Here is a 12,365-nt window from a genome sequence, read left to right as displayed (position 1 = left end):
TGCAGGACTCTGCACTTATCCTTGTTGAACCTCATCAGATTTCTTTTGGCCCAATCCTCCAATTTGTCTAGGTCCCTCTGTATCCTATCCCTACCTGCCACCATATCTACCACTCCTCCTAGTTTAGTATCATCCGCAAATTTGCTGAGAGTGCAATCCACACCATCCTCCAGATCATTTATGAAGATATTGAACAAAACAGGCCCCAGGACCGACCCTTGGGGCACTCCACTTGATACCAGCTGCCATCTAGACATGGAGCCATTGATCACTACCCGTTGAGCCCAACAATCTAGCCAACTTTCTACCCACCTTATAGTGCATTCATCCAGCCCATACTTCTTTAACTTGCTGACAAGAATACTGTGGGAGACCGTGTCAAAAGCTTTGCTAAAGTCAAGAAACAATACATCCACTGCTTTCCCTTCATCCACAGAACCAGTAATCTCATCATAGAAGGCGATTAGATTAGTCAGGCATGACCTTCCCTTGGTGAATCCATGCTGACTGTTCCTGATCACTTTCCTCTCGTGTAAGTGCTTCAGGATTGATTCCTTGAGGACCTGCTCCATGATTTTTCCGGGGACTGAGGTGAGGCTGACTGGCCTGTAGTTCCCAAGATCCTCCTTCTTCTCTTTTTTAAAGATGGGCACTACATTAGCCTCTCTCCAATCATCCGGGACTTCCCCCGATCGCCATGAGTTTTCAAAGATAATGGCCAATGGCTCTGCAATCACAGCCGCCAACTCCTTTAGCACTCTCGGATGCAACACATCTGGCCCCATGGACTTGTGCACGTCCCGCTTTTCTAAATAGTCCCTAACCACTTCTTTCTCCACAGAGGGCTGGCCACCTACTCCCCATGCTGTGTTGCCCATCTCAGCAGTCTGGGAGCTGACCTTGTTCGTGAAGACAAAGGCAAAAAAAGCATTGAGTACATTAGCTTTTTCCACATCCTCTGTCACTAGGTTGCCTCCCTCATTCAGTAAGGGGCCCACACTTTCCTGGACTTTCTTCTTGTTGCCAACATACCTGAAGAAACCCTTCTTGTTACTCTTAACATCTCTTGCTACCTGCAGCTCCAGGTGCCATTTGGCCCTCCTGATTTCATTCCTACATGCCCGAGCAACATTTTTATACTCTTTCCTGGTCATTTGTCCAATCTTCCACTTCTTGTAAGCTTCTTTTTTATGTTTAAGATCCACAAGGATTTCACTGTTAAGCCAAACTGGTCGCCTGCCATATTTACTATTCTTTCGACACATCGGGTTGGTTTGTCCCTGTAACCTCAATAGGGATTCTTTGAAATACAGCCAGCTCTCCTGGACTCCTTTCCCCCTCATGTTATTCCCCCAGGGAATCCTACCCATCAGTTCCCTGAGGGAGTCGAAGTCTGCTTTCCTGAAGTCCAGGGTCCGTATTCTGCTGCTTACCTTTCTTCCCTGTGTCAACTTCCCAAATGGAGTTACCCAGACACTTCAATTTAAACACTCTGGATTAGATAAAACCATAAAAAGTTTATTAACTACAAAGAGTTTTAAGTGGGTACAAATAGAATCATAGAATATCAGGATTAGAAGGGAACTTAGGAGGTCATCTAGTCCAACCCCCTGCTCAAAGCAGGACCAATCCCCAATTTTTGCCCCAGATCCCTAAATGTCCTCCTCAAGGATTAAATTCACAATCCTGGTTTAGCAGGCCAATGCTCAAACCACTTGAGCTATCCCCTCCTCCCTCTCACTGACCCAAATAATGAGGTATAAAAGTCAGAAACAGTTACAAGAAAAATAAAGGTAATAGTAAACATCTTATCTAACTATGTCAGATTCAGCAAAGTTTCTCACCGCATGCTTTCAGAAGTCCTACTGACCAAACCCTGTAGGTCAGGACCCCTCCCCTAGAGGCCAATAAATGCTTCTTTTGTCATTTCACATGCAGTGAATGTGATGGGCAGGGAGAGAGAGAGGAATCCCTTGGGGTCTTTGTCCCCACTTTTGGTATTTTCAGTCCGTCTCTTGAAAACATTTCCAGCTGGGCACTAGGAGACAAAGAGTCTATATGGCAGGATGTTCCCTCCTGGCTTTTCCTCACCTGTTTGAGCTTCCTTTTTTCCCTTTTTTGCCTAAAGGCAAATTAAATCTATGATTCTATTATTCTAAGCAGAGCACACACTCCTTTGTGTAGGACAGACCTGCTTGCCAACCTTAGTTTGGGAAGGGCTGTGGGATTTGGAACATGTGTTAATAACATCACAGAGGGAATCTTAAAACTTTACATTCAGTGTTGCCACACATATTTTACCAGGACAATACTGACTAGCAAATTATGAGTTTTCAGATGATACCTTATAAAGCATACTTTGTACAAAGATTATTACAACAGGGTGTAGGGTGTGAATATAGGGGTACAGTCTGTCACTGTGATCCCTTTGTGATTGTTTGGCATCTGCTTTTGACTTAACTATCTTGAGTAATTTTGTATCATTTGCAAATTTTGCTACCTCACTGTTTACCCCTTTTTCCAGATCATTTATGCCTATGTTGAAGAGCACTGGTCCCTTGGAGGACCCAGCTATTTACATCTCTCCATTCTAAAAACTGACCATTTATTCCAAGCCTTTGTTTCCTGTCTTTTAACCAGTTACTGATCAATAGAGGACCTTCCCTCTTACCCCATGACTGCTTACCTTGTTTAAGAGTCTTTGGTGAGGGACTGTGTCAACAGCTTGCTGAAAGTCCAAATACACTATATTCACTGGATCCCCCTTGTCCATATGTTTGTTTATCCCCCTCAGAGAACTCGAATAGATCAGTGAGACATGATTTCACTTTACAAAAGCCATATTGACTCTTTCCCAACAAATCGTGTTCATTTATGTGTCTGTAGTTCTGTTCTTTACTGCAGTTTCAACCAATTTGCCCGGTACTCACGTTAGGCTTACTGTATATGCCAGGATTGCGTCTGGAACCTTTTTAAAAATTTGGTGTCACATTAGCTATCCTCCAGTCATCTGGTACAGAAGCTGATTTAAGTGACAGGTTACATACCACAGTTAGTAATTCTACAATTTCATATTTGGGTTCCTTCAGAACTCTCAGCTGAATACCATCTGGTTCTGGTGACTATTTGCTCCAAAGCCTCTGCAATTGTTACCTCAATCTGAGATAGTTCCCCAGATTTGTCACCTAAAAAGAATGCCTCTCTTATGGGAATCTTCCTCACATCCTCTGCAGTGAAGACTGATGCAAAGAATTCATTTAGGTTCTATATTTGACTCTATGCTTTCTTTCATATACAGTGCCACTCCCCCACCAGCACGACCTACTCCGTTGTTCGTATATATTTTGTACCCTGGTATTACTGTGCCCCACTGATTATCAGCATTCCACAAAGTTGTTGTGATGCCTGTTGTAGCAATATTCTCAATTAATACCTGGTGCTCAAGTTCACCCATCTCAGTTACTTCTTGCATTTATATACAAGCACTTATAAAATTTGTTACTTTTTAATTGTCTGGCATTATGTGATGTGACTGAACAGGACTCTTTTTCATTTGACTGTTTCTCTTCAGTTCCTACCTGTACTTTATCAACTTCTATCCTCTCCTCTTCACTAGGATATAGAGAATCCGCATTAATAGAGCTTCACCTACAAGATGTATCTGTCCAAACCATGTGCTCCTCCACAGGGCCAGATTTAGGGGCAGGGAACACAGGCAACTGCTTGGGGTACTGTGTTTTGGGGGGAGCTGTGCTTAGGGTGCTGTTTTTGTTTTTAGAGCCAAAAAGGAAAATAGAAAGTTTGAAGTAAAATGTTTCATGTATTCCATATGTGGATTCATTTTTCACAAACCTCCTAGAATGTTCTGGACCTTTGTAGAATCTCATGGAACCTTCCAGACATTCTGAGAACTAAATTTTCCTTGAACCTCCTAGAATGTTGTCAGCCATGGCCTTGAGGGTATATAAGGGGAGGGGCATCACCAGTCAGTCCGTGAGATGTAAGAACGAAGTGAAGTGACCTGAAGTGAAGTGAAGTGAGAATCCAGCTGCAATATTGCGAACTTTGTTTTACTGTGTAATTGTGAAAGTGTATTTGTGTTTTAAGACTTGAAGCGTGTAAGTACCAATAATGGACATATTTAATGAGGCACCAGAAATATCTGTTAAACCCCTATCTATGCAACAATATAAAAGAAATACTGTTATTTCTTTTGCCATGCTTAACATGTTTCGTGACTTTCTAAGACTGTGTAACCCAGACTTTTGCTCTCCCTAATACTGTCTGTTTTCCCCCATAGAAATTAAAAAATGCCCCCCGAATAAACCTTCAGGGGCTCAGTATAGGAAGTGAAAAGCTCAATTGCAATCTAGTTTGCAGCAAGGTGCAAATTTGATGGGAAAACGTCTGAAACAGAACAACATAGACCGAGCATTAGGCAGTAGCAATTGTCCCAGCGCAGAAGAAATTGAGGAGCGAAGCACAAAGGATGGAAATCCTATTACTAAGGAATTAGCAGATTTACCTGACGACAAGAAAAGGAAATGTGAGGAAAGCGATGACAAATCGTCCAGTTTTCCTGGCGACACAAAGGAAAGTGATGATAAAGAAGAATGGATCACATGAAAAGGAGAGTCGTGACAAAGAAAAATCTGGTATACATGAAAAGAAGAGAAACAATAAAGAAAAATCAGCCTCTCATGATGACAGAAACAGCAGTGAGAAAAATTGCACCCCACAGATTGATACATCATATCCTGCTTTATGGCCAGTGATCCTAAACTCTGCTGATATTGATTGTACAATTTTGAATGGGCTGGGGAAAATTGAGTATATGACATTTCCATTAAATGAACAGAAGCGACACTTCTCAAAGTCACGCTACGACAGAATGCTTGAGAAGGGTGAGAAACTGAATTGACATTAGCTAGTTTACTCGAAATCAACTGACAAACTGTTCTGTTTTTGTTGCAAACAATTTGACAAGAATGCCAAATCGTTGCTTGCACTTTCCAGGTACAATTACTGGCATAACTTAGCTGATGCTTTGAAGCAACATGAAAAGTCACCCGACCATTTTATGGATGGAGGTCAAGTCAAGTAAATGCATAGACACAGAAAAACAGCGGATTATGAATGTAGAAACCCAGCACTGGAGGAACATGCTTGAGCGTCTAATCTCAATTACCCGCTTCTTTGTAAAGAATAATTTGGCTTTCCGGAGCTCGTCAGATAAGTTGTTCACTGAACGTAGTGGTAATTTCTTTGGTTTGGTAGAGCTCATTGGGAAATATGATGATGTCACGCATAAGCATCTGTGTCGAGTTGTTCGTAAAGAAGCTATGCAGCAAAACAATTCAAAACGAATTGATTGACCTTATGGTAAGGAAGGTGCTTGATAATTTGATGCAGCTTGGCAAAGCCAAGTACTACGCCATATTAATGGACTGCACTCCCAACATTAGTCACAGTGAAAAGATGTCATTTACAGTAAGATTTGTTGACGACAAGGATGGCTCTATCCAAGTAAAGGAACACTTCATCTGTTTCCGGTCTGTGGATGACTCTACTGGAAAAGGCCTAACAGGACTGTTTATGAATGTTTTGAATGAGAATAAAATAAAGCTTCAGGACTGCTGTGGCCAAGGCTACAACAACAGCACGAACATGAAGGGAAGAAACAGTGGGGTCCAGGCAAGGATCCGTGCACTGAATCCAAGAGCTTTCTTCATGCCTTGTGGCTGCTGTTCCCTCAGCCTGGCTGTGTCAGATGCAGCAGCATTTTCTTTAGATTCAGTTTTTCTCTTCGGAGCACTGCAAAGGTTATACGTCCTGTTTTCAGCATCAACGATTAGGTGGAAGATCCTCACAGACAAAACAAATCTGACTGTGAAGCACTAAGTGACACTTGCTGGGAGATCCGCATTGACAGCATAAGGCCTGTGAGGTACCAAGTGACTGAGGATTACGATGCCCTGATGGCACTGATGCAGCTGAGTAGAGCCAAGGCTGGAATCTGACACAAGGTGAAAAGCGTGGCAAACCAGATCACTGACTTCAAATTTCTGGTCTCAGTTGTGGTTTGGCATGATATCCTGTTCTAAGTAACCATTGTAAGCAAGCCATTACAAACTCAGTCAATGGACATTGTGACTGCTAGTACAAAATTTTGTTGTGGCCCACGGAGACAACGGATTTGAAGATCCCCCAAAAAATGGCAAAAAACTTAGGAGTTGTGCCTGACTTCAAGGAAACTCATATTCATCAGAAGAGACAGTTTGGTTACAGGGGCAAAGATGAGGCAATGGGAAAATTTTTGCTCACTTGTTGACACTGCTCGAGTGTCCATCGAATAAAGGTTTAGAAAAATGAAGCACTGTGAAATGACCTGGGTTTTTTTGTAGGATCTTCACACCTGGCAGGCAATTCAATGCAGATCATTAGTAAAGTAGTTCAATTGTGTAGGGCCAAGAACCAATCCCTGCAGGACTCCACTGGAAACAAACCCACTCAGTGATGACACCCTGTTTACAATTACATTTTGAGACCTATCTGTTAGCCAGTTTTTAATCTACTTAGTGTGTGACATGTTAATTTTATATAGTTCTAGTTTTTTTAATCAAAATGTTGTACCGTACCAAGTAAAATGCCTTACAGAAGTCTAAGTATATTACATCAACACTATTGCCTTTATCAACCCAACTTGTAATCTCACCCCAAAAAGGTATTTAGTTAGTTTGACATGATTTGTTTTCCATAAATCCATTCTGACTTGCATTCATTACATTTAAAATCTTTATTAATTGACTCCCATATCAGCTAGTCCATTATCTTACCCAGCATCAATGTCAGACTGACAGGCCTATCCCATTTACTTTTTTTAAGATTGGCTCATTAGCTTTCTTCCAGTCTTCCAGCCAGTGCTCTAAGACTTACTGAAAATTAACATTAATGGTCCAGCAAGCTCCTCAGCTGGCTCTTTTAAAACTCTTATATACAAGTTATCTGGACCGACTGATTTAATAATTCCTAACTTTAGTAGCTTCTGTTCAACATCCTTCAGAGTGACTAGTGGGATGGAAAGAATGTTATCATCACCATATGATGTGACTATATCATCTGATTTTTCCCCAAATATAGAACAGAAATACTTATTGAACACATCTGCCTTTTCTGAATTATTGATAATTGTACTATTTCCATCTATTAATGGACCAATACCATTGCCAGGATCCTCTCTGTTCCTAATATATATATTTAATTCCTTCTTGTTGTTAATTCTGCTGTCCATAGAGTTCTTCTTGTGACCCTTTCCTTCTTTTATCAGTTTTCTACAGTGACTAACTTCTGATTTATATTCATTACTATCAACTTCCCCATTCTTCCATTTGTTATATATTTATATTTATTATTGTTATTTTGAATAAAAGGGACCTGCTGAAGATAGCATGGCAGGAGGGCAAGGCAGGAAAGATACCCCAAGGAAAGTAGACGAAGCAACGGATGCTTTGCATCAAAGAAAATAGTAAGCAGGTGGACCTTATTGCTTCCTTGGACAGGCAAAGATGGTGGATGCTTGCACAACAACCCAGACCCTGTTGATGGGATAAGGAGAAAGGAAGAAGAAGAAAGAGAAGGTTAAGAAGCAAACAGCCCGACACTGGTAATAGAAATTGGAGGCCTATAAGTACCTACATAGGGAGGAGATTTCTGATAGCAGAGGGCTCTTCAGTTTAGCAGACAAAGGCAGGACAAGATCCACTGGCTGGAAGCTGAAGCTGATAAATTCAGACTAAAAAAATGTGCAGATTTTTAATAGTGAGGGGAATTACCACTTACCTAGGGAGATGATGAATTCTGCATCACTTGGAGTCTTTAAAGAAGCCTGGATTCATTTCTAAAAAAATATGCTCTAGCTCAACCACAAGATATGGGCTTGATTCAGGAGTTAGTGAGGGGAAATTCCCTTGTACATGTTATGCAGGTGGTCAGTCTAGAAACTAATAATGGACCTTTGACTTTAAAATCTATAAATATGACAAGATTAACTTTAAAAGATTTTTGCTGCTTATAGTTCATGGTTCTGTTGCCCTTTCGCTATCTGACATTAACTAATCTTTCTTTTAATATTTATTCTATCATTTTTAGGGATGGAAGTGAGATTTTGGGAGTGATAATTACCAGGCCTTCTTCTTGCCTGTCTGAAAATTGGTACTACATAGCTCTCCAGTTTTCCATGACTCATCAGCTTTACAGCAAGATCCTTAGCTAATTCCTCAATTAACCGAGGATGCATACTACTGAGCAGTTGATTTTGATATGTTCCAGTTTTCCAGCTACTCCCTCACCTGGTTTTTATCCATTGCTATTTCCCTAAGCTCTTTATTACATCAGAAATCCTCAGTCACTCACCTGGGTCCATAGCCTCTGCAGTGCTCTAGTGAGATTCACCTGCACAGCACCGATCGCAGGGTTGGGCCCATCCAATGCTTTTGTGGTAAAGAAAATTTTCCCATTGACTTCAATGGACATGGAATCAGGCCTGGAGTCCAAACTTTTGTTTAGTTATGCATATAACAGGAAGATTTTACAAGACCCTGTGGGCCTCAGCCATTTGAGAGTCTGTCTCCATCTCTCCTCATTTATTAATGAACCCACTTTCTCTGCACTGCTTTCTTCCTCCATGATGTTTGCAAGAGTCCTGAGCTCCTTTGGGTTTATTGGTGGCCGTGTGTTGCTGTCTCCATCCCTTTCCCAATGTCAGTGCACAGCTGGAGCTGCACCTAGATTATAGGAGCTGCAAGAATGCTCCCATCCCCCTGCTCCCCCTCCCTCGAGCCCCCTCTCATCCTCTAGATGCTGCCAAGCATTCCTCCCTCACCCACCTTCAGTCCACATGAATCAGAGGTACAAAGGGATCTCCCTTCTGTTCCTCATTCCCCCCAGAGATGCCAGCAACCCCTGTTACTCCCCCAAACATGGGCCAGAAACCTCCTTGTGCTCCTGCTGCCATCTGGTTCGGAGGCGGAGGCCCCATTTGAACACCATGCTCTGTGTCATCAGTAGGAGGGGCAGAGGGAAGGGACCTCATAGCGGTGGATCTTCTGAATTGTATGCTGCTATGAACATTATCTCTCATGCCCAGAGCAAGAGGGCAAACGGCCCTTCCCCTGGCCAGTGCTTGGTGTCTCTCATCCTGTACCCTGTACCCATTCAATGCACCAAACAGATTCCCCTTGCCCCCATGCAGGGATGCCCTGCTCCCCTCACCCATTCCCTGCCCTCTTTGTGCTTATCTCTGGGCCACCCCTAAACACCTTGTGACTTCCTCCAGGATGTCAAGAGGACCTGCCCAGGCAACAGTATGGTTGGTTCTGGCACCTGGACTGGACAGTCAAACAGCACAAACCAACTCTCTCTTTCAGGGATCTCATCTAAAATCCCAATGCCCGATCCCCAAGGACAACTCTGCCTGAACAATTGTCTCTAGGTACACTAAGAGTTTGTCCACATGGCTCTGCAGATGAGATGACAGGACCACAATTAGCAGTGAAAACCAAAGTTCTGCTCTGTAACTACCCCATGTGGACACGGTTGGCTTGAACTGAAAGATACCTTTGGTGTGCATGGCAGTTCACACCCAACTCTCGTAGTTTGCGCTGTGGAACAGAATAGCCATAGCCCAAGAGAGAGAAAATCCCCTTGCGGTTTGTCATAGCTCCCACAAAATAAATACCTCACTGAACTAACAATGGCACAGCTCTTCAAAAGACAAAATTCTGATTTCACCTTAAGGAAGAGAACTTGTGGGTTACGTTTTCAAAAGAACCTAGGTGACCTTGGAGTCTAAAAGTCATAGAATCATAGAATATCAGGGTTGGAAGGGACCTCAGGAGGTCATCTAGTCCAACCCCCTGCTCAAAGCAGGAGCAATCTCCAACTAAATCATCCCAGCCAGGGCTTTGTCAAGCCTGACCTTAAAAACTTCTAAGGAAGGAGATTCCACCACCTCCCTAGGTAACGCATTCCAGTGTTTCACCACCCTCCGAGTAAAAAAGTTTTTCCTAATATCCAACCTAAACCTCCCCCACTGCAACTTGAGACCATTACTCCTTGTCCTGTCATCTGCTACCACTGAGAACAGTCTAGATCCATCCTCTTTGGAACCCCCTCTCAGGCAGTTGAAAGCAGCTATCAAATCCCCCCTCACTCTTCTCTTCCGCAGATGAAACAATCCCAGTTCCCTCAGCCTCTCCTCATAAGTCATGTGTTCCAATCCCCTAATCATTTTTGTTGCCCTCTAACTGGACGTTTTCCAATTTTTCCACATCCTTCTTGTACTGTGGGGCCCAAAACTGCACACCGTACTCCAGATGAGGCCTCACCCATGTCAAATAGAGGGGAATAATCACGTCCCTCAATCTGCTGGCAATGCCCCTAATTATACAGCCCAAAATGCCATTGGCTTTCTTGGCAACAAGGGCACACTGTTGACTCATATCCAGCTTCTTGTCCACTGTAACCCCTAGGTCCTTTTCTGCAGAACTGCTGCCTAGCCATTCGGTGCCTAGTCTGTAGCAGTGCATGGGATTCTTCTATCCTAAGTGCAGGACTCTGCACTTGTCCTTGTTGAATGTCATCAGATTTCTTTTGGTCCAATCCTCTAATTTGTCTAGGGGCCTCTGTATCCTATCCCTACCCTCCAACGTATCTACCTCTCCTCCCAGTTTAGTGTCATCTGCAAACTTGCTGAGGGTGCAATCCACACCATCCTTCAGATCATTTATGAAGCTATTGAACAAAATCAGCCCAAGGACCAATCCCTGGAGCACTCCACTTGACACCAGCTGCCAACTAGACATGGAGCCATTGATCACCACTCGTTGAGCCCGACAATCTAGCCAGCTTTCTATCCACCTTATAGTCCATTCATCCAGCCCATACTTCTTTAACTTGCTGGCAAGAATACTGTGGGAGACCGTGTCAAAAGCTTTGCTAAAGTCAAAGAACAACATGTCCACTGCTTTCCCCTCATCAACAGAGCCAGTTATCTCATCATAAAAGGCAATTAGACTAGTCAGGCATGACTTGCCCTTGGTGAATCCATGCTGACTGTTCGTGATCACTTTCATCTGCTCTAAGTGCTTCAGAATTGACTCCTTGAGGACCTGCTCGATGATTTTTCCAGGGACTGAGGTGAGGCTGACGGGCCTGTAGTTCCCAGGATCCTCCTTCTTCCCTTTTTTAAAGATGGGCACTACATTAGCCTTTTCCCAGTCATCCGGGACCACCCCCGATCACCATGAGTTTTCAAAGATAATGGCCAATGGCTCTGCAATCACAGCCACCAACTCCTTTAGCACTCTCGGATGCAGCGCATCCGGCCCCATGGTCTTGTGCTCATCCAGTGTTTCTAAATAGTCCCGAACCGCTTCTTTCTCCACAGAGGGCTGGTCACTTCCTCCCCATGCTGTGCTGCCCATTGCAGTAGTCTGGTAGCTGACCTTGTTTGTGAAGACAGAGGCAAAAAAAGCATAGAGTACATTAGCTTTTTCCACATCCTCTGTCACGCATCCTCTGTTGCCTCCCTCATTCAGTAAGGGGCCCACACTTTCCTTGACTTTCTTCTTGTTGCTAACATACCTGAAGAAACCCTTCTTGTTACTCTTAACATCTCTTGCTAGCTGCACCTCCAGGTGTGATTTGACCTTCCTGATTTCACTCCTGCATGCCCGAGCAATATTTTTATACTCTTCCCTGGTCACTTCTCCAATCTTCCACTTCTTGTAAGCTTCTTTTTTGTATTTAAGATCAGCAAGGATTTCACTGTTAAGCCAAGAGGGTTGCCTGCCATATTTACTATTCTTTCTACACATCGGGATGGTTTGTCCCTGTAATCTCAATAAGGATTCTTTAAAATACAGCCAGCTCTCCTGGACTCCTTTCCCCCTCATGTTATTCTCCCAGGGAATCCTGTCCATCAGTTCCCTGAGGTTGTCAAAGTCTGCTTTCTGAAGTCCAGTGTCCGTATTCTGCTTCTCTCTTTTCTTCCTTGTGTCAGGATCCTGAACTTGACCATCTCATGGTCACTGCCTCCCAGGTTCCCATCCACTTTTGCTTCCCCTACTAATTCTTCCTGGTTTGTGAGCAGAAGGTCAAGAAGAGCTCTGCCCCTAGTTGGTTCCTCCAGCACTTGCACCAGGAAATTGTCCCCTACACTTTCCAAAAGCTTCCTGGATTGTCTGTGCACCGCTGTATTGCTCTCCCAGCAGATATCAGAGTGATTCAAGTCTCCCTTGAGAACCAGGGCCTGCGATCTAGTAACTTCTGCGAGTTGCTGGAAGAAAGCCTCGTCCACCTCATCC

The sequence above is a fragment of the Lepidochelys kempii genome, chromosome 24, assembly GCF_965140265.1.
Source record: "Lepidochelys kempii isolate rLepKem1 chromosome 24, rLepKem1.hap2, whole genome shotgun sequence".
NCBI classification, from domain to species: domain Eukaryota; kingdom Metazoa; phylum Chordata; order Testudines; family Cheloniidae; genus Lepidochelys; species Lepidochelys kempii.
The sequence above is the reverse complement of the archived record's forward strand: the minus strand, read 5'-3'. Positions refer to the sequence as shown.